The 20,083-nt window shown below is 38.3% G+C and overlaps 1 protein-coding gene across 4 annotated transcripts in view; it reads left to right on the top strand.

The window, feature by feature from the left end:
- The window catches only part of Ano4 (anoctamin 4), a 329,923-nt gene that overhangs the window by 85,604 nt on the left and 224,236 nt on the right, over positions 1–20,083 (top strand). The gene's annotated exons all lie outside the window — the stretch shown is intronic.

The following is a 20,083-nucleotide window of genomic DNA, read 5'->3' on the forward strand; positions in this document are numbered from 1 at the left end:
AGTTGTCATAGAAACTCCCAGACCAGATATTTTGTTTTAATTTGAGTATTGACTGATAAAGTGAATTCACAGGCAAAGGAGCTGCATTTTGCCTTTATATTTAAACAAGTTCAATTGGTACTCATTTTTCAAAAGGACTTTTAATATCAAGAATATAGAAAGTATTTTGTGCATATTATCTGTGGGTTTTTGTTGAAAATCTGTATGAACGTCTGTATGAAATTCCTCTTCCCTCTTGGAATTGTTGAACCAATAACAAGACCAAACACAAACTGAATGGTGAAGACATTTTATTCTTGGTCAAGAATAGGAGAAGTGTGAGATAAACTCACAAACGAACTTGTCAACCATTGTGGCTCAGGATAAAGGAAGTAAGAAGAGAAGAATAGAATAAAAGAAGTGAGAGGAGAAAGCTAACTAAATAAGAGGAGAGATGTTAATGTCTTTTCTGGAAAAGGATAGGGAATTCTAATGTCATTTGTTTTTGTTTCTTTTCTGATTTTCTTTCCAGTCATCATCATGGCAATTGTCCAAAAGTCATGTGACTGGTGAAGTGTCACTGAATATGCAGATGTCATTATAGTGAAATTTGAGGCTGTCTTGTATTCACTCTGGCAGCCATCTTAGATCCAACCAGTTTTGGCTAGCCAACTTGAAGAGAAACTTGGCCTTCAGGCATCCTATTCTCAAAGATCAAGAAAATGAACCTAAGACAGACATTCATATCTGTCACCTAGGTGGTGCTCAGGGTAATGGCTGCTGTGGTTTAGAAAGGAAAACTAATAATTAGTTTCTTACCTACTTATTTATAAATCTTGTTTTGTTTGTGTTTGTGTGTGTTTGTTGTGTGTGTGTGTGTGTGTGTGTGTGTGTGTGTGTGTGTGTGTGTGTGTGTGTGTGTGTGTGTGTGTGTGTGTGTGTGTGTGTGTGTGTGTGTGTGTGTGTGTGTGTGTGTGTGTGTGTGTGTACCTTGTGGGGCCTGGGCACTGTCCCTGAGCCCCTTTGTGTTCAAGGCTAATACTCTACCACTTGAGCCACAGAGTCACTTCTAGTTTTTGAGTGGTTAGTTGGAGATGAGTCTCATGGGGACTTTTCTGCCTTGGCTGGCTTTGAACCGTAATCCTTAGATCTCAGCCTTTTGAGTAGCTAGGATTACAGGCATGAGCCACTAGTGCCAGGCTGGTAAATAATTTTTAATAGTCTGTAGAGCCAATATTTCCCAGAGGCTTGGTTATGCTAGAATATCAGTGTACTTGAGCTCATTTGATTTCGCAACTACAGTTCTTGCAGTATTAGTTGAGTGTAAGAGATACAAAGTAATACTGTGGTAAATAGACAGAGGTGTAATTTAAACCAATTGGACTTCCAAAATGGTGCCATACTACCTGTTATCTTACAGCTAAGCTGATACAAATAGGTAAGAAGAACAGACACTTCCTGATAGATAAACTAATGCTGACTATATGGGAAGACAAATGAGAATTTCCAGCCCTCATAGACGAAGGCTCCCACTGGAGGTTGAGTTAGACCTTGAGTAAGGTTTCAGTAACCAGCCTCCCAGCCTAGTGTCAAAATTTGGAACATTCACTTAGTGGGTTTTAGTATATATTCTTACTTCAAATGCAGAATTCAAAGTAATTCATGTTTTCAGCATTTTAAGAGGAAAAGATGTGACTCCTGGCTTTCAGATCTAAAAGCCTATTGACTGGACATTTTCAGTTGTGTCTTTGAAATATCCAAGTGTTACTACTAGCTATTGTCTTTTTACAAAGAAGGAAAGTTTAAATTGCACAAAATTATTATAGTAGCTGTTACCCCAAATCAACTGCCTGGGGGATGTACATCATTGAGGAACTTGAACCAGTCAAATCATTAGTCAGGGAAATGTAATCATCCATAACTTAGCCATGCTCTTGTGGTAAGCAAATTAGCTGCAACATTCTCAGTGCTTTTGTGGTTGATGTGATATTTTATAACAAACATGAATTTAGTTGAAAAGGAGCAATTTTTGCAAGCAAATACAGTGTAATGGAGTCAAAATTTAAATTGGAATATGAAAAATGATTGAAGAGAGAAGCATTAGAAAAGGTATAATAGATTTTCTGAAATGTGTTTTTAAAGACAGCAAAGCAAATGTGTCTGAAGATACCACCGAGAATGACAAATGCATGGAAAATGATGATTGTTCATAGTAAAAGATTCATGGAGCTCATTCATGCATTATGATATAATAATGACTTGATGGATACAACTAATAAAATGTGGACAGAAACCCAGAGGTAGCCATTAACACTGATGTATTGGGATGCACTAATCTTAGTCTTTTTCTGTCTACATTTGGTCTTTGCCTGCCAGTTCTCTAGGTGCTGTCCATGGTGCTGAACCAGCATTGCTCACTAGGACCTGATGCTTGTCTGGAAATTAGTAGGAGTGGGTTCCTCTTCCCAACTTCAGTGCTCTATTTTCTTATCTTACCTCATGTTTAGATTTTAAGTGGATTTTAAGTATAAATCTTTTGGTGATATGTGTTGTTTCTAGGTGTTTTAAGTATGAGATCTCTAGAGAGGTGTCCAAATTTACCCTGGCTAAAACTGAGGTTTTTGTTTTTGTTTATTTTGGGGTCCAGTCGTGAGGCCTGAACTCTGGGCCTGGGTGCTGTCCCTCAGCTCTTCAGCTCAAGGCTAGCACTCTACCACTTGAGCTACAGCGCCTCTTCGGCTTTTTTCTTTTTTCTTATGTGGTGCTGAGGAATCTAACCCAGGGCCTCATGCATGCAAGGCAAGCGCTCTACCACTGAGCCACCTTCCCAGCCCAAAAACTGAGGTTTTTTTGTTTTTTGTTTGTTAGTAATGAGCTTTATTCTTCTGTTGCCTTCCTTCCCCCCTTTTTATTGTGAAAATACTGTACAGAGGGGTTACAATTACATGGGCAAGATAATGAGTGGAAAGACTTGGAAAAAAATATATTAAGTGAAATAAGCCACGCCCAAAGAAACATAGGTCCCATGGTTTCCCTTATTTGCAATAACTAGTATATGTCTGAGTCAAGCAGAAAAGGTCAGATACGTTGATATTAGGGAAATGAACCCTAAGATATGTATTCAAATGTTTTTTTCTTTCATGCGATTGTGTCTAACACATTTATAAGATTATTTCTTTGTTGCTTTGTATGACTCTCCCCCACGGTATAATCCCTGCTTTCACTGTATTTGATGTTGGTATAATTTGTGGAGGGGAAGGGGAAAACAAATCGTTTAAATAGGGATACAGGTGGACCCATTGCAACAATGAAACTGAGTTTTTTAAAAAAATATTTTCCCCCTAGCCAGATCTTCCTTTAGTCTCTCCCATCTCTTTTCATGACAAGTCCATTCTTTGTTACTCAAGTTAAAATCTTACTGTCTTCCTTTGCTCCATTCTTTTGTTCCCATCCCGTGGATATTGTGTCTGCCTTTAAATATATTCAAAATGATTGCTTCACTCTGACCATCTTTGTGCAAGCCGCTATCATCTCTCACTGTGGCAGAGTTCCTACTGGTCTTCTATGTCTGTTCTCAATAGAACAGCCACATTACTATTGTAATTGGGCTGTAGCTGAGAATCCTAGGGTAGCTTCCTTGCTTCAGTAAAATCCCAAGGTCCTTACAGTGGCCTTTCAGTGATGTGAATAGCCCTTCTTAACTGTTTTGTATGGAACGCATCCTTTTCTTTCTTTTTTTTTTTAAATTTAAATTTTATTGTAAAGGTGATGTACAGAGGGATTATAGCTACATAAATAGAGTAATGGGTATATTTTCTCCCACCTCCCTTCAAATCCCCTAGCCCCTCCACTAAGTTATAAAGTTCATTTCCAACAGAATATCTAATGAGTATCACTGTTGCATTGATTCCCCCTTTGTCCCACAGTTTCAGTTATTCCTCTTCCCTTCCCAGATCAGATAAGCTTACATATAGGACAAAGCATACAGAAATAACAAATAGTGACAACAAGGAATAAACCAAAGTGGAAAAAAGCTTACATATAGGACAAAGCATACAGAAATAACAAATAGTGACAACAAGGAATAAATCAAAGTGGAAAAAAGAAAGAAAAAATAGCAAACAGTACAATTTAAAAAACCTCTTGTTTCCATTTCTTGGAGGAACTCATCCTTACTTTGAGCCTTCTGGTAATCCTTAACCATACACTTTATGTACTTGGTACTGGGCTTTTGTGTTTGTTTTTACCTCTATCAAGGGATCATTTTCATCATATGATTGGCTCATTTCTGTAGTTTTTGAAATCTTTATTCAAAACCACTTTTAATTGCTATTATTCATGATTTTCCCACTTAAACTTCCTTTAAACAAAGGAAAGAAAGAACTCAGTCTCTCTTGACAGTTTGTATCTCCCCTTTACTGCTTCCCTCCTTAATATACTTGTGATCTGGAAAACTATATATTTTAGTAATTTATGTGACATTTATAATGCCATTGTTTCTCTCTTTCTCTCTCTGACTGAAACTCACTGAAAGTAACAATAACTATATGTAGAATATTCCTTGTCATGTAATAGGAACTCCATAAAATAATTAGGAACCTAGATGAATAGAATCATTTCCACAAATTAATGGCTGGGGTATGGCAAAGTCCATGTTTGATGATATACATCTAATATGATGATGTCCTACATGTTTGCTGACACATATTTCTTCTACCAGTTTATTATTTTAGGTAATGAAGACATTGCTTTTGGCATTGGTTGACTTGCAGTTATGATTCCGGTTTGGTTTGAAGGTACTAACCTGAGTATGAGTTTGACCTTTGTAGATACTGAGAATGTTAGCAGATGTTCTCAGCTGGCGAGGTCCCCAAGGGGGAGTTCACATGCCCCGACCTGACACTTGCTGCCTTCATTATTTGTCCCCATGTCTAACATTTGTATTCTATGCAAACTGAATGTTTACAGTGGGGTTGGCTTAAGAGGAGTGTCCCCTTAAACTTCTTCAAGTGAGTTCTGGTAAGTGCTGCCATACATGGAAGGTTTAATACATGCTCCTGATTAAAACAAGTTGATAAATTGCACCAGCCACTAGGGGGGGAGCTAAGCATTCATATTGGGAGCAGATCCACAGGCCTGGGAAGACATCTAATCTACCCTCTTTAAGGGCCACTTCCTTGTTTACATTCCTGTCAGCATCTGGTATAAAACACACCTTTATTGAACATCCTGGTCACTCCCCCTATTCCAGTAAGATGAAGGCAATTTGGTACACCTTTAATCCTTGAAATCCTTATTCCCATTTGCCAAGTGGCAGTGACTCAGGTGAAAAGGTCAGGGGGCCTGGATCCCTGCTAGTGCCCTGTTCATCTTTCAGCCTCTCCTCACTCTCCTGAAAATTGTAAGCATCTTTGAAGCCATTCAGCCTCTATGTGTAAGAGATTTTAACAAAAAGTGATTTTCAACATGATTAATATGTATGGTGCTGAATCCTGGTTCTTCCAAGTTTTTAATTTCGTGATTTTAGTTTAGGAAAATATCAGCCAAGGGAGGTATCACTGACTTACTATTCATGTTATTTACATGACCCAGGACTGGCTGTGCAGGTAAGCAGTATACTGTGTCCATGGTGAAGAGCTAATCAGGAAAGAGCAAAGGGTAACACACACAGCTAGATACACACATGCAAGTAACTTTCCCCAACTTTTTATAGGCTAGATACTTTGGTCTTTCTTAGATAGGCAAAAAAATATTTAAAACAACCACGTCTAATAGTTTGCACAGCTGGTAGAAATTCATGTGAGAATTCTGTAAAATTTATATGAGAATTTTGATTTTTTTAACTGAATTAGTTGGTAGAAGTACATGTTACAATTTATTGATTAAAGTGGTGGGTTTTGTTTTGTTTTGTTTTTTGTTATCAACCATGGCTTAAAATGAAATTGCTACTTTTAGGTTGGTAAACTACTTTTAGTTTTTTGTTTTTGTTTTTAATTATACCAGTCATGGGGCTTGAATTCAGAGGCTGGGCAGTAACCCTGAGCTTTTGTGCTCAAAACTAGCACTCTACCATTTGAACCACAGCTCAGCTTCTGGCTTATTTTGGTGGGAGTGGATAGAAAATTGGAGATGAGAGTCTCACAGACTTTCTTGCCTAGGCTGGCTTTGAACTGTGACCCTCAGATCTCTGCCAGTGGCATAAGCCACTCGTGCTTGGCTATGGGTAACCAAATTTTTACCTTGCTCTCTTGATTCTCACTTTTCTTATCCACTCAGTGAGTATTGTAACTCCCATACCTTGAAGTTATTCCTGGAGAAGTGGCAATGTACACACACACACACACATACACACACACACACACACACACACACACACACACACACACACAAGGGACAAGTATCAAGTATGGTATGCAAATAATTACTTTATAGGACTTAATCATTTTCTACTTTCATAAAATGAAAGTTTGGCTGTTATATGATCCCTGTTCAAGTGGACAAGTTTAAAATTGATTTTTCTCTTCCTCACCATAGAACAAAACATATGTAAACTCATAGTAGGGATTCTGTCATTAAATGTTTTAAAAATATAAGTAAAATAGTGTTTGATTTATAAAAATGATGACTTTTTATTACGTTTGTGTAGACTTCAAAGGAGAAAGCAGTACAAAGTAATTATTTAATATTAATGCCATGTAAATGGATTGAAGCAGCCTGAGCAGAATCAACTTACAGTATACTGAGCTGCACTAAAAACCCCACATGATTTTTTTCCTTTGATAATGATAATAAGAGCCTAATTCTCTGTGAATTGCATGGTATAGGTATTAGTGATATCTTGCCCATGTAAAAAAATTATTTCAGTGTATTTCCTGTAGATTTTGGAGGTCAATGGCCACAGTTTGTGTAAGATGCCATACAGTGCAGAGTAATGATAGAGTGACATTGCAAATGTTGGGCTCTTCCTCTCAATTGTGTGTCACAGGGCAGTCCATTCATTTTTGAAACAGAGCTCATGGCTACTAATTGTCACAAGAATTCTGCAAATTATATAACATTGTATTGAGACTCTGAAAAATGTATGAGCATCCTTTATGAACTGTAAATCACTCTCTGAAAGGGAGGTAGCTTCTTGTTGCCAGATTGGTTGTTTTTTCTGTCACTTGTCAAACTAAATTTCTGAAGCCATATAGACTGCTAAAAGGTCCAAGATGATCTGGGAAGTCATTTTTCTTTTCTAAGTGGCAGAGGCAAGAATTCTATGGGGTGAGAAAAAAGGAATTAATTGAGGGAAGATTTTACATTTGCCAAGAAAATGAATGCTGTTTAATGTGTGTTGGAAGTTGGACAGTATTTAGGAATCTATTTAATTTTTCTGTTTGAATGTTCCTTATTGCCATTGAATGTTCTAAGGTAGATTCTCCTCCTGACCCCAATACACTTGAACCTTTACAGTAAACTCTGTCATTCCAAACCATTGTCCCTCTGTCTTTATGGAAGAAGTGGCCCTGAGGTTCCCCTTAGACCATAAAGGACAACAGCTTCCCTGAACCTCTCTTTCAGGATTCTTTTTTTTTCCTTTTTGGTGCTGGTCCTGGGCTTGAAGTCAAGGCCTAGGCACTGTCCCTGACCTTTTACGCTCAAGGCTAGTATCCTACCACTTAAGTCACAGCTCCACTTATAGATTTTTCTGGTTGCTAATTGGAGACAAGGATCTCATGATCTTTCCTGCCCATGCTGGCTTTAAAGCATGCTCCTCAGCTGCCAGCCTCTTGAATAGCTAGGATTACAAGTGTAAGCCACCAGCACCCTGCTTCTCTCAGGATTCTTGTGTCATCCTTCTGCATACTCAGATTTGATACCAGATGTGCCTCTGCCATTATGAACCAGTTGTTAAGATCATATCTCTTACATGTCCTTCACTAATTAGGCATATTTATAAATCATGATTAATAATTTGACTTGTATTCATTGATGACTGTACTGTGAGTTTGCTTTTGGCTTAAGTATTTGCTTTGAGTACAGAAAATATCTGGGTTTTTGAAAAGATGTTGGCCTTTTCTCTTTGAATTAATATTACATATGCCTTCATAAATATTATGGAGAAGTCTGTTTCTCATGGAAAATACATTCAACCTATGCCTCAGTGATTATCATAAAGATTGATTTCTGTCTCAGTAAGAGTTTAACTTTTGTGCAAAGTGTACTTTTATTCTAAATGTATTTATAACTTGTTAGTTAAGGTGTTTTTCTTCATAATGCATTGTAATTTTCTGAACACGCCATTTGAACTGATATTTAAAAGTGTATAGTATAAGAATCCTCTGGTTATTGACAAAAGTCCTTGAGAGAAAACACCGTGACATTTAAAAAATTGTCAGGCTGTGCTAGATAACTTCTTGAGGTGGTTACAGACATCCCACTGGTGACATTTATCTGCTTTTCCTGATGCCAGATGTGTTGTATGAGGTCTCCCGAGGACCTTGATACTCATATATCAGCATTTAAGAGGTGCTGAAAGGGGCTCCTTCTGGGAAATTAAAAGTTTTCTCTCCAAAGAAAATTTGCTACCAGTTTATGTTGATTACTTTTTATTTGTTTTGGGTTTTTATGAACAGATTGTTTCATGAGTAAAGCTACTTAGTGAATGCTTCCTGTGTTCCTATTATGAAAAGAATCTTTTTAAAATTTTACTTTATTTTAAAGATGTTATACAGAGGGGTTAGAGTTACGTGAGTAAGACAATGAGTACATTTCTTGTTATCCCTTCCTTCCCTTCCCTTCCCCTACCTCCCTCACTCTTCCCCCTGTAAAGTTAATTTCCAATATAATGTCTTGTGGGTATCATTGTTGCCATGGGTCATCCTGTGTCCATGTAACAGCATTTTGTTATTCTCCTTCCCCTCCTCAAATTAGACAAATGTATATACAAGATGCAGGGTACCAAAATCAAGTACAGTGACAACAGGGGATATACCAGAGAGGAGAGAACATACAAAGGAAACAAAACAATCACATAGTACATTAAGAACAACAACAGCACAGGAAAGCCTCTTGTGACCCTATCTTGGGGTTCATTTCACTTAGCATCATCTTAGATGGACATATGTACATAGCTTTTGAGCTTTTCTGCTCATCTGATAAAATTATCCTACACACATACTAATTATTGAAAATGAGGGAAACCATGGGATCTATATGAAAAGAATCTTTATAGGTCCTATTACCATGATATCTACCTGTAGAAAGATAATTATCCTGATTATATGGGAATGGGGAAGAAATAATTTTAAGGCAATGGACTCCTGAATGTGGTAGTGGAGGTTGGCAGAGAGAAAAAAGAGAATTGAAATGTTGACCCTAGGAGATGTTTAATGCACATTTTAAAAAATACTTTATTATTATTATAGAGGTTGATGTACAGAGAGAGCACAATGACATGAGTCAGGTAGTGAGTACATTTCCTTTGGTTTAGTGTCGTCTGTTCCCGCATTCTCTCCCAGTTTCTCCCTCCTGTCTCCACCCATGAGTAGTTTACTCTCATCAGTGTCTTGTGAGCTCCACTGCTGTACTTTTTCAACTTTTTCCCCTCAAGTTCTGTACCTTCCCCCCTCCAACCCTCCCAAAGATAGACATGTGACTACACCATAAATAGGGTAAAGAAGACAATCATCAAAAACCAAAAACTAAAAAAAGAAAAAGTCTTTTGTTTCCATATCTTGGAGTTCATTTCAGTACGTATATTAATTTAAAATAAACATGAAGAGGCACTTAGGCATCAAGCCTTTGTTTCTCTCCTAAGAGTATCCCCTTTTGGTCTCACTGTGTGTGAATATCTAGAATTCTGAATAATTTGTCATACCCTGGTGCATAATATACATTTTTAAAGTATTAAAATGTACTTGATAAAATGCTACCTTTTAATACTTAAGCTCAATAAATAGTTAAAAATACACATAAACGATGGACCTTTAGACTTCTGAGCAAAACTGTGATGGGCACGGCCAACCAAGCATGATAAAGACAACTTCTTGATTATTCGTAGTTTATTTTCTTCATTTCTTTGTGAATATGAGAAGTCTCATATGGAAAGTAGGGAGAAGATGAGGAAGTTTCATGAGGACTGGAAAGGTCAATGAAAATGGAAAAGGCAAAAGTAACTGAGAAATGAAAAGCAAAAGAATCATTACTACTTGTACTTAACATCTATAGTCCAACACCCTATCCAGACACTGACGCAGAAGGAGAACATAGTATGAACGGGATGAGATAGAAATAATATTGTAGCTAACAGAGGCAAATGTGTTTTCTGTTTTAGAGTACAGTTTACTCTTCCACTTTCAGATTTGTATTTCTTCCTAAAGTTGTGTTCCTGCCTCACCTTTGGTACTGAAGCACAGATTTGACTACAGATAGCTGGGGTTCACGGCCTTGTGCCCACACTTAGCTGGGGTTCACGGCCTCGTGCCCACACTCAGGTTTTATGTGGTTCTCCTTCCATCGAGCGAGTCTGTCATTCATCATTTGATTTCATCTCAGTCTTGTCGAACTCCTAGGAAATCACATTTTCACTTTTTTTTCAATCATAAGTTGGCACTATCTGGCTAGTTGTGGGATATTGAGCGTAGCGCCTAGCTCATGGTGGGAGATTTCTAAGAATCAGTTTTGTATTCCTTGCCTTCGAGTCTCATCTTACCCTAACCATCTGGGTCTGGTTGATTGTTCAAAGACAACATCTGGTCACAGCCCTTGTGAAGCTTCCTCGGAACCAAACAGATTTATTTGTCACTTACTAGGTGTCACTCTGAACTCTTATTTTCTTTCTCATGTGATCAGAATTGTTTAGGTCTAAGCAATAGAATGGACTAGGTAATGTGAGTGAAGAGAGAATTTGAGAAGGTTGTGATGGACTCACTAGATTCACCAGAACTAAAAATAGTTGGGAACCAAGGAGAGATCCATAATAAGGACGAGGAAGGTGATCGAGTCTCTGGGCAGAAGCAGTCTGATCAGCAGTCACGGCCAAGAGGAAACTAGCTGCTGCTGCTTCTGTGGTTGTTGATCAGAATGCTAATAGAAGACTGTGTGATGGGCTCAGGCTAATCATACAGGACCATGTGTGGAAGGTTCTCATTGGTAGGAGGCCAGGCATCAGAGATTTCACAAAATCAGAGACATATAGAAGTCCTTGCAAGGAAACCTGCATGTCTATATGCTAAGTGGCCAATCAAAATGTTCCCCACTAGTTTTACCCTTTGAATGCTAGAAATGTTCATTTCCTTGAGATTGTATTATGCTAGCTTTGGTGCTTTTATCATTCATTGAGTCATCATGCATCCCTAAACTCTGTATAATATATTGAAGATATTAGAAATACAGTAGTAAAAATGTATAAACATTGGAAGCTAAGAATATTCGTGGAACTTGTTATTGATGGCAGGATGAGATCGACAATGAGAGTGGACATGGAGAGAGAGAGAGAGAGAGAGAGAGAGAGAGAGAGAGAGAGAGAGAGAGAGAGAGAGAGAGAGAGAGAGAGAGAGTTAGTGATGTGTGTTATGGAAATGAATAAGGCATGGTAGAGAGAATAGGTTGTGGTTAGGAACTTTTAGTTTAAAAAGTGATTTGAGAAGTGATTTCTCTTTAGAAAGGGACATTTGAACCAAAACAAGGTTAAGATGGTGATAGTAACACAAATATCTGGGAGAAGAATGATCAGAGTAAAGGAAACTGAGTTATGGGTTTCCTTGACCTGTCTAGGACCAGGTTAGGAGCAATATGACTGGAGAGAAAGCAGTTGGAGATGTGAGAGGAAACCATGGTTGCCACACATGAACAAGACGTGGATTCTGCGTCCAAGCATGTGTTCTAAAGAATACACACAGATCTGGAAGTGGCGCTGTAGCTCAAGTGGTAGAGCACTAGCCTTGGGCTGAAGAGCACAGAGACAGCGCCCAAGCCCAGAGTTCAAGCCCCACGACCAACAAAAAAGAAAAAAAAAAGAATAAACACAGATGTGAGGCCATACTTGAGTACATTAGTGGAAGTACCTAAAATAGGCCTGGGGCAGGATCTAACTGCACCTTGGCAGAAGAAGTGGCCTGGCTAGGTCTTGGACTTGCCTATGGGCTCTTTGAGAGAAGGATGAATCTTACTCATTTTGTATCCTGGATGTCCTGCAGAGTTCAGAGCATATAATATTGTGTGTTGTTGCAGATATTTGTTTATATATATTGTATGTATCACATATATACATTTAGGATGCACTGAGAGACTGAAAAATGGACAGGATATACACTGTCTGAGGAACATATTCCCCCCCTCCACATACACACATCATAATCCTACATAGGGGTTTAGTGAGATTATGGAAGAGCTGACATTTGACTGTCTGCCATCTCTTCTCTCCTCAGCACTTTTTCTGCCTCTGGAGTCATTTCTTTGCGGCTATAAAGTATTGAAAATAAAAGCTACCATAAGGATTTTGCAGAGGCAAATGTAATGTCTCTCTTAAGTCACAGGCTTATGATATCAAGGTTGTTGATCATTTTGCTGCAATTTGGGAACTTGTTTAAGTGGGTTGTTTGTGCTGCTTTATCCCCGTATGGACATTTTTGTGCTTGCTATTATAGTACATTCTGTACAATGGACCTGAAGAACACCCAAATGTAAAATGGAACTACACTCTGGTATGGCAAGTAGCTATCAGAAAGGAAGATAATTTGAGTTTTTCTATTGCAACTGGGCTGCCTGTATATTTAGTCATTTAGTCTTATCTGATGTTGATTGGCTTCTTCCTTAATGGTCTTTTGAATTGTATAGTAGAAATTTGGTGCTTTTTGTAACTGAGTATTTGCATGATTTAATTAAGCAAGGTGCTACATGAATCAACGAGACAACCAAGCTGCATATCAGGGAAACACATTTCAATTAGTGACAGCAGGACCAGTGCCTGAGGGCCCTGTTCATCAGGAGGAAAATGTGAAAAAAGTAAATTCATTTCTGGTAATATTGTGTGAGGAATGGAACATTTGTTGGAAGTCAGTGATCTCTGGACAGATGTGTTGCTTTGTTCTCTCTCTATTCTATCTATTCCTAAGCTTTTGGGTTTCTCACAGATGGAAATGTTGATCTTTTAAATATTTAGAAATCTGGGAAAGGTTTTCTTGGCCTTAGATGCCCATTGAGCAACTTGAAAAATAGTGATACAAATGAGTAAAATCTGAAGTATTTACTTGAACTTTTACTTAAAAAGAGAGAACCCACCATCATGTAATATAATAAAGAATCATCATATAAAGAATATCTTAGGACACTTTGAGAGCCTACAGGAAAAGGAAATTATTATAAAGGTGTATAAGCAGTGATTTTAAGGGAGTTCAAATAGAAACATGAAGAAAAAGGAAAGGGATTCTGGGTGAAAGGAACTGAATGAGCCAAGGCCTAGAAAATTGAAAAGTATACCAGGAGTGGTATACATCTGAAGTCCCAGTTATGATCACAGAGGCTGGTCGAGGTAAGAGCATTTACACTAGAAAAGAAGAGAATTCTTTCATAGTTGAATTCCCCCCCCCCCACCGCCCATTCTTAATACTTACAGTTGTAGGACAGACTATAATCAGTGGTATCTATTGTTTAATGAAATAAGGTTAACTATCGAGGGCCCTGGATTGGTTTGAAATTTTATTGCTGTAGGGTTATAACAAACATTTTAAAAGTGAGTTTTAGGCAGAATTTGTTTTATTTGTGCAGGCTGAGTGGAGTTCAGTATGGCCCACAGGTTAATTTTGTATGGCAAATGACAACAATACCAACAAAACAAGAATTCTACATCTAATGGTTTAGATGCTACAACAATAATGAATTATTATAAAATGTGTATGAGTATAACATATGTCTAGGTCTTCCCTAAAGTCTAAGTGATACTTTGTTTATAATACTCACATGAGTCTTCTTCAGCCATGAATCCCATACTAGTTGGGAAGTAGAAATTATTTCAACCTATCATTCTAGATGTTTTATTTCTGGTTATTTTGAATTTTCCCAAAAGGGTGCTACTGAGGATATGGACTCTGAGCCAGCTCTAGTCTTATGTGTATATGAAACTGTGCCCAGTGAAAGATTTTACATACAAAATTAGTCCTTAAATTAAAACCAAAAAGCATCACCAACAATATCAATGACAAAATAAATCCTTAAACTAAAACCAAAAAAGCACCACCAACAATAACAATGATAAAGTCAAAGGAACCTGTTTCAGAACTGATCTCTGAAGAACTGTATATCCTGTTTTATTGATTCCAAGATGCACTTGGCTTACAGAATTAATATTCTGTAAGCCCCTGTTTCCCGCCCTCCTTGAGGATGGGTGACTTCGATGACATTGGTCATCTGTCTGCCCACTTTGAGGTTTTCAACAGCTTGTGCTACCAGGTGAACACATGGAAGTGTTCCAAAATATTGGAAACATAATCCGCTCTGTATTTCTATTTGGGGCAGCAGTCATTTCATTTACTTCATTTTTTCTTGTGATTATTTTCTTTAAGCAGTTGTGCAAAGGAAATGCCATTTAACAATGTAGTTGGTGAATATATCTTGATCAATGTCATCTCATCTATCCCTTCCCTACTATCCCTTTCCTCACTCTTCTTAGAACTTTAATCTTTGTCTTACATTGTGATATTAATCACACGATCTCTAGGCAGTACAAAGTGAGGATCAGCAGTATTGCCTTACTTTGCTGTTGGGGAAACTGAGGCCCAGGGAGGGTAAGGAACTTGCTCAAGTCACGCTGGTTAATAGCAGTCAGAGGAAGATTGGAACCTGGGCCTGATGACTCCTGGTTCAGTGCTGTTTATTTCTTTGTCTCTTGTTCTATTGTGCTGGCCCAGTGATTGAAATTAGGAGCAAAATAAAGCCATTTCCCCATTTCAGATTCACAGTCCCTCAGGAAATGTGACAACAGTTCTTATGAGTTGTCACTTCTTTTCCAGGCCATAACACAGCCCTTTTCCAGACTGCACCATGACAGGGACACCTTCAAAGGTCCCTGTAGTGACAGTGACAATGCTATTAACTAGTGTAACAGGTCAGCTATGAATTGGACAAGGAGGGGGGCATTCTAGGCTATGGAATGTTGTTCCCTGTTTTTCCTTTAAGTAGCCAACTCTAAATAAATCAAACTACTACCTGCAAAACGACTAAATCATGGTTATGAATTTAGTCTCCAGAGCTGACCATTGAGTCTTTCAGATATGTTTGAAACATTAGCTGACAAAGCCCAGTGAAGCCAGATGAAGCGATCCATGCTTTTAATCCCAGCACTCTGGAGGCTAAAATGGGAGGATCAAAAGTTGAGGTTAGTAGGAGTTACATGGTGAGTTCCTCATCAGCCTGGGCTGCATAGTGAGACTTTGTCTCTAAATGCAAAAAACACTGACAACCCCCCCCCCCCAATGAATTAGTAACCACCATTTCTCTAACCAGTGGATCTTCACACAAGGTGAAGAGAGACCCTTTAAGAAACAGTCTTTGTGTCTCACCACACAGCTACTGAATCACAAATCTGGAGATGCAGAGGAGGTTGATATTCATGGGAGGTTCTAACATATCCCTGAGATACAATCACTCTGTTATTGAAGGCTAAAATGACTTTTTAAAGATGTTGCCCCCTAACTATTGGCTCATACTAATCTTGTCATTCTATGACCAAACTAGGTCTTTCTACTCTTCTCTATAGTAATTCATTCTTCCTCTGACTATATACTCCTTGAATGGGTAGGATGGACTAATTTCTATGAATATGTGGTGAATAAGCAAACGTGATAGTCCACAGAGCTTCTATTCTGATAGGAGAGGAAGACAAAAAAAATTAAGGAACTCTTATCCCTCAGAAAGTGATATGTGCTCTAAAGATGATTGGGGATGGGTATGGAGATCAATGGTGGGAGAGCTTTGAGCCATTTAGACAGAATGCAAGGTGGGTGCTGGTGGCTAATGCTGGTAATCCTAATTTCTTAGGAGGCTGAGATCTGAGAACTGTGGTTCAAAGCCAGCCTGAACAAGAAAGTCCATGAGACTGTTATCTCCAGTTAATCACCAGAAAACTAGAAGTGGAGCTGTGGCTCAAAGTGGTAGAGTGCTAGTCTTGAGCAACAAAGCTCAAGAATAGCGCCCAGGCCCTGAGTTCAAGCCCCATGACTAACTAAAAAAATAAGGAATAAATAAACAATGCAGTAATTGGAGGATATTGAACAAAGTGAAGAAACACACAATGGGAAGATTCAGGGTAGAAGGAAGTCCAGGCAAAAGAAACTTAAGTGTGATGGCCCCCAGTTTATCATCCTTGTTTCATTTTGTAAAAGTTGTACTCATCTTTTTTTCTTGTTTTCTTTTTTCTTTATTTTTTATTTTTGTCAGTTGTGGGGTCTGGGTGCTGTCCCTCAGCTCTTCAGCTCAAGTGAGCTCAACTGGTAGCATTTGAGCCATAGTGCCACTTCCAGTTTTCTGGTAGTTTATTGGAGATAAGAGTCTCTTGGACTTTGCTGTGGGCTGGCTTTGAACCATGATCCTCAGATCTCAGCCTCCTGAGAAGTTAGGATTACAGACGTGAGCCACTGGTGCCTGGCTTTGCTCATCTTCTTAATTGAGCAGGGCCAGAGTATTGAACTTGATTCAAATAATTTTTGGGCTTCTTTATTGTTTCCTCCTTTCAGCTTCAGATACTTAAGAATGCTTAATTTACTGTTTGTTGCTTGTTCCTTGTTGAAAACAAAACAAATACCAGTGTATCTTCGGTGCCATGTTTGTGTGTTTTGTTTTAGAAGTACCTTGTTTCCTTCCTTGTGAGTGTCTGGAATCTTGACTGTAATTGAGTCAGTGAGATCAGTGGGTATAGTAGAGGATCAGCCAGATATCCTGGGCCGTCACTGCTGAATATCTGCTAAATGTCCACCTTCCACCAAAAGTCAGACCTAATAGTCTTTATTTCTTTTCTGGCTCTGAATAGCTTTGCTTTTTGTTTTTGCAGCCTCACTTTTTATATCATCTTTGGCATTTTGTATAGTTCTAGCTCTTTCCTGGCTGGAGCTAAGCTTTGTTGACATTCTTTGTAGAGGCCATTGCTTACTCTTTCTTCTATTTCATTCTTTACTATACTTCCCTTCTTCCTCTTTCAAGAGTTTGTTTTGAAACCCAAGACCCTCAGGTCTGACACCATACTTTTTTCTATAGAAAACTGATCTTGTGCCTTGTTTCTTGGTCTGTTTGCACACATTTGTGCATGTGTCTGTGTTTGTGTTTGTGTGTGTGTGTGTGTGTGTGTGTGTGTGTGTGTGTGTGTGTGTGTGTCTACATTTGCTGAAATGTCATTCTCTGGAATTGCTGATTCTTTTTTTTTTGTTGTTTTAAATTTTTTTGGTTTGGTAGTACTAGAGGTTGAACTCAGGACCTTCCGCTTGGTAGGCCAGCATTCTAGCACTCGAGCCACACCTCTAGGCCCTTTTTTCATTGGTTATTTTTGAAGTACAGTCTCGGTGTATGCCAGGCTGTGATCCTACTGTTTGTGTTTCCCTGTGTCACCAAGGTTGACAGACACATGCCCCTCTGCTCAGCCAACGTACTTCCCTGGTAATAAGGATAACAGATATTTACTGCTGTGCCTAGTTACTGGTTGAAATGGAGCTTCTTTATGCCTGAGCTGGCCTCAAACTATAATCCTCTCATCTCTATCCCTGAGTAGCTGTGATTATAGACTTGCACTACTGAGCTGGGCTCAGATTCCTTTTTGGTGGAGCCAGTTTTCTATTTAGAACTTGTGAGCCTACATGACATGTTTGTCCTGCTCCTAATTTTAGTCAACATCTTTATTAAAATCCCATCTTAGCTGATTTATGCTCCTAAAACAGAATACTTTCTTAATAAAGATTAGAAACACTCTTACAGAATTTTGATGTCGTCATGACAAGAAGTATCAACAATTCAGACCCTTGTTAAGAGAATCTGTTAATTTTTTACTTTCCTTGCCAATAACTGCCTTCAGAATCACGATGTTGATCTTGGTGGTGTGTAGTAAGTATGCTGGGGATTAGAGGGTAGAAACGTCTGGCAGTCCAGGGTCTCTTTGGACAAAGAGACAATGATTCTCTCATTGAGCATATACCTATCCATGACTGAAATTAGCCTGTGTGGGCACATATCATGAGCCAGTAGGTTTGATATTCTTTCATGACTGAAGATACTGGCCATACAGTCTTCTTTATTGTCCTATGGCACTTGTATGCACATGTAGGTATGTTGCCTATATGATGGAGTTTTATAAAATTTCAAAAAACATAGTCACTCTGTCACTCATTCTAATAACCATCAGATTCAGGAAAGAGAAAAAGAAATGAAAAAAATTGTATTTTATTATAGTTGTTTGTATATATATATATATAAATAACATATATATATATATATATGACATATATTTTATCATTCTACTGTAAGTTAACAAATATCTCTTACTGGAAATGCAATCGGAGGCCAGCTAGTCAACCTTCCCATTGAGCAGCAAGGATAGAGTCTAACGAGAGTGCCCAGAAGGAAGAGTCCTGAGGCTTGTTTTCCCACTTAGGAAACAGGCATTGGGGGCCCACAGACCTGGTGTGTATCCTGCTCCTGCCATCCCGAAACTGCTAGACCAGAGATAAATTATTAAGTGTTCTGTGTTTGTTTTCCAGCCTGTAGAAGTAAATTATAATACATTGATCTTACCGTTGATGTGAGGCAGCCATGAGATTGCCAATTAATTAGCAAGGCATCTGGCTTTCAGAAACTCCTTGATTAGTGTTGATCCTGTACTGTCCTAAGACCTTGAATACATTACTACAAAACTCTGAAAAGAATGGAGAGATTCATAAATACATAAAGAATATACCTCTTACCTTATCATTAATTTTGGATGAACGAACGATTTTATATTTCAGTTTAAATTATTATTTAGGTAATTGTTGATTCATTCACGTGAAGTTATAATGAAATGCAGAGAAAGCCTGTGTCTAGTTTTCTCTAATATCAATATTTTTAAAAACTGTATTACAATATCATTCACTAATATGATATACTGGACAAATAATGTGCTCATTGATGCTAATGTCTATTAAAATATCCAAAATTGTTCTTTACCCAACATTCCCTCAAATAAAAACAAAAATTAGGAAGCATCCAAATTATATCAGTGTGCCAACAGAAGTGCATATCTAATTCTCCTCTTCTAAATGATTATTATTAGTTTCGAACTAAAACAAACCCTGATTGGAGGGAACTCACATGGAACCATTAGTCTAATGAATTATTAGACTAATGAATCTAGAGCAATAGATTCCTGACTTTGCTGTGATTTCATGACCTTGGCTAAGACAATCTATGTTTCCAGCTAATTGCATGTTGGGACAAAGGTATTCATCTACCTAACTCACGACAGAAATTGCAGATGAATTAGATTCCAAATATCTATCTCTCCAGCTTTCTTTCTTTATGCATCATATGCTTTGCTCTCTTCTCTTTTGGTCTCTGTTCCACCAGAGTGTCCTCTGTTCTTCAAGCATGCCATACTCTGTCTCATTTCTTCAGATTTCCTTTTTTTCTTTTCTACTTCCTTCCCTCCTTCCCTCCTTCCCTCCTTCCTTCCTTCCTTCCTTCCTTCCTTCCTTCCTTCCTTCCTTCCTTCCTTCCTCCCTCCCTCCCTCCCTCCCTCCCTCCCTTCTTTCTTTCTCTTTCTTCTTTCTTTCTTTCTTTCTTTCTTTCTTTCTTTCTTTCTTTCTTTCTTTCTTTCTTTCTTTCTTTCTTTCTTTCTTTCTTTCTCTCTTTCTCTCTTTCTCTCTTTCTCTCTTTCTCTCTTTCTTTCTTTTTGTCAATTGTAGGGCTTGAACTCTGGGCCTAGGCGCTGTCCCTCAGTTCTTCAGCTCAAAGCTAGCGTTGTACCGCTTGATCCACAGCACCACTTCTGGTTTTCTGGAGGTTAATATGAGGGAGGAGTCTCACGGACTTTCCTGCCCGGGCTGGCTTTGAACCACAATCCTCAGATCTCAGCCTCCTGAGTAGCTAGAATTACTGGCGCCCA

The sequence above is a fragment of the Dipodomys merriami genome, unplaced genomic scaffold (genome assembly GCF_024711535.1).
Source record: "Dipodomys merriami isolate MVZ:Mamm:240054 unplaced genomic scaffold, mDipMer1.0.p SCAF_10, whole genome shotgun sequence".
In the NCBI taxonomy this organism is placed as follows: Eukaryota; Metazoa; Chordata; class Mammalia; order Rodentia; family Heteromyidae; genus Dipodomys; species Dipodomys merriami.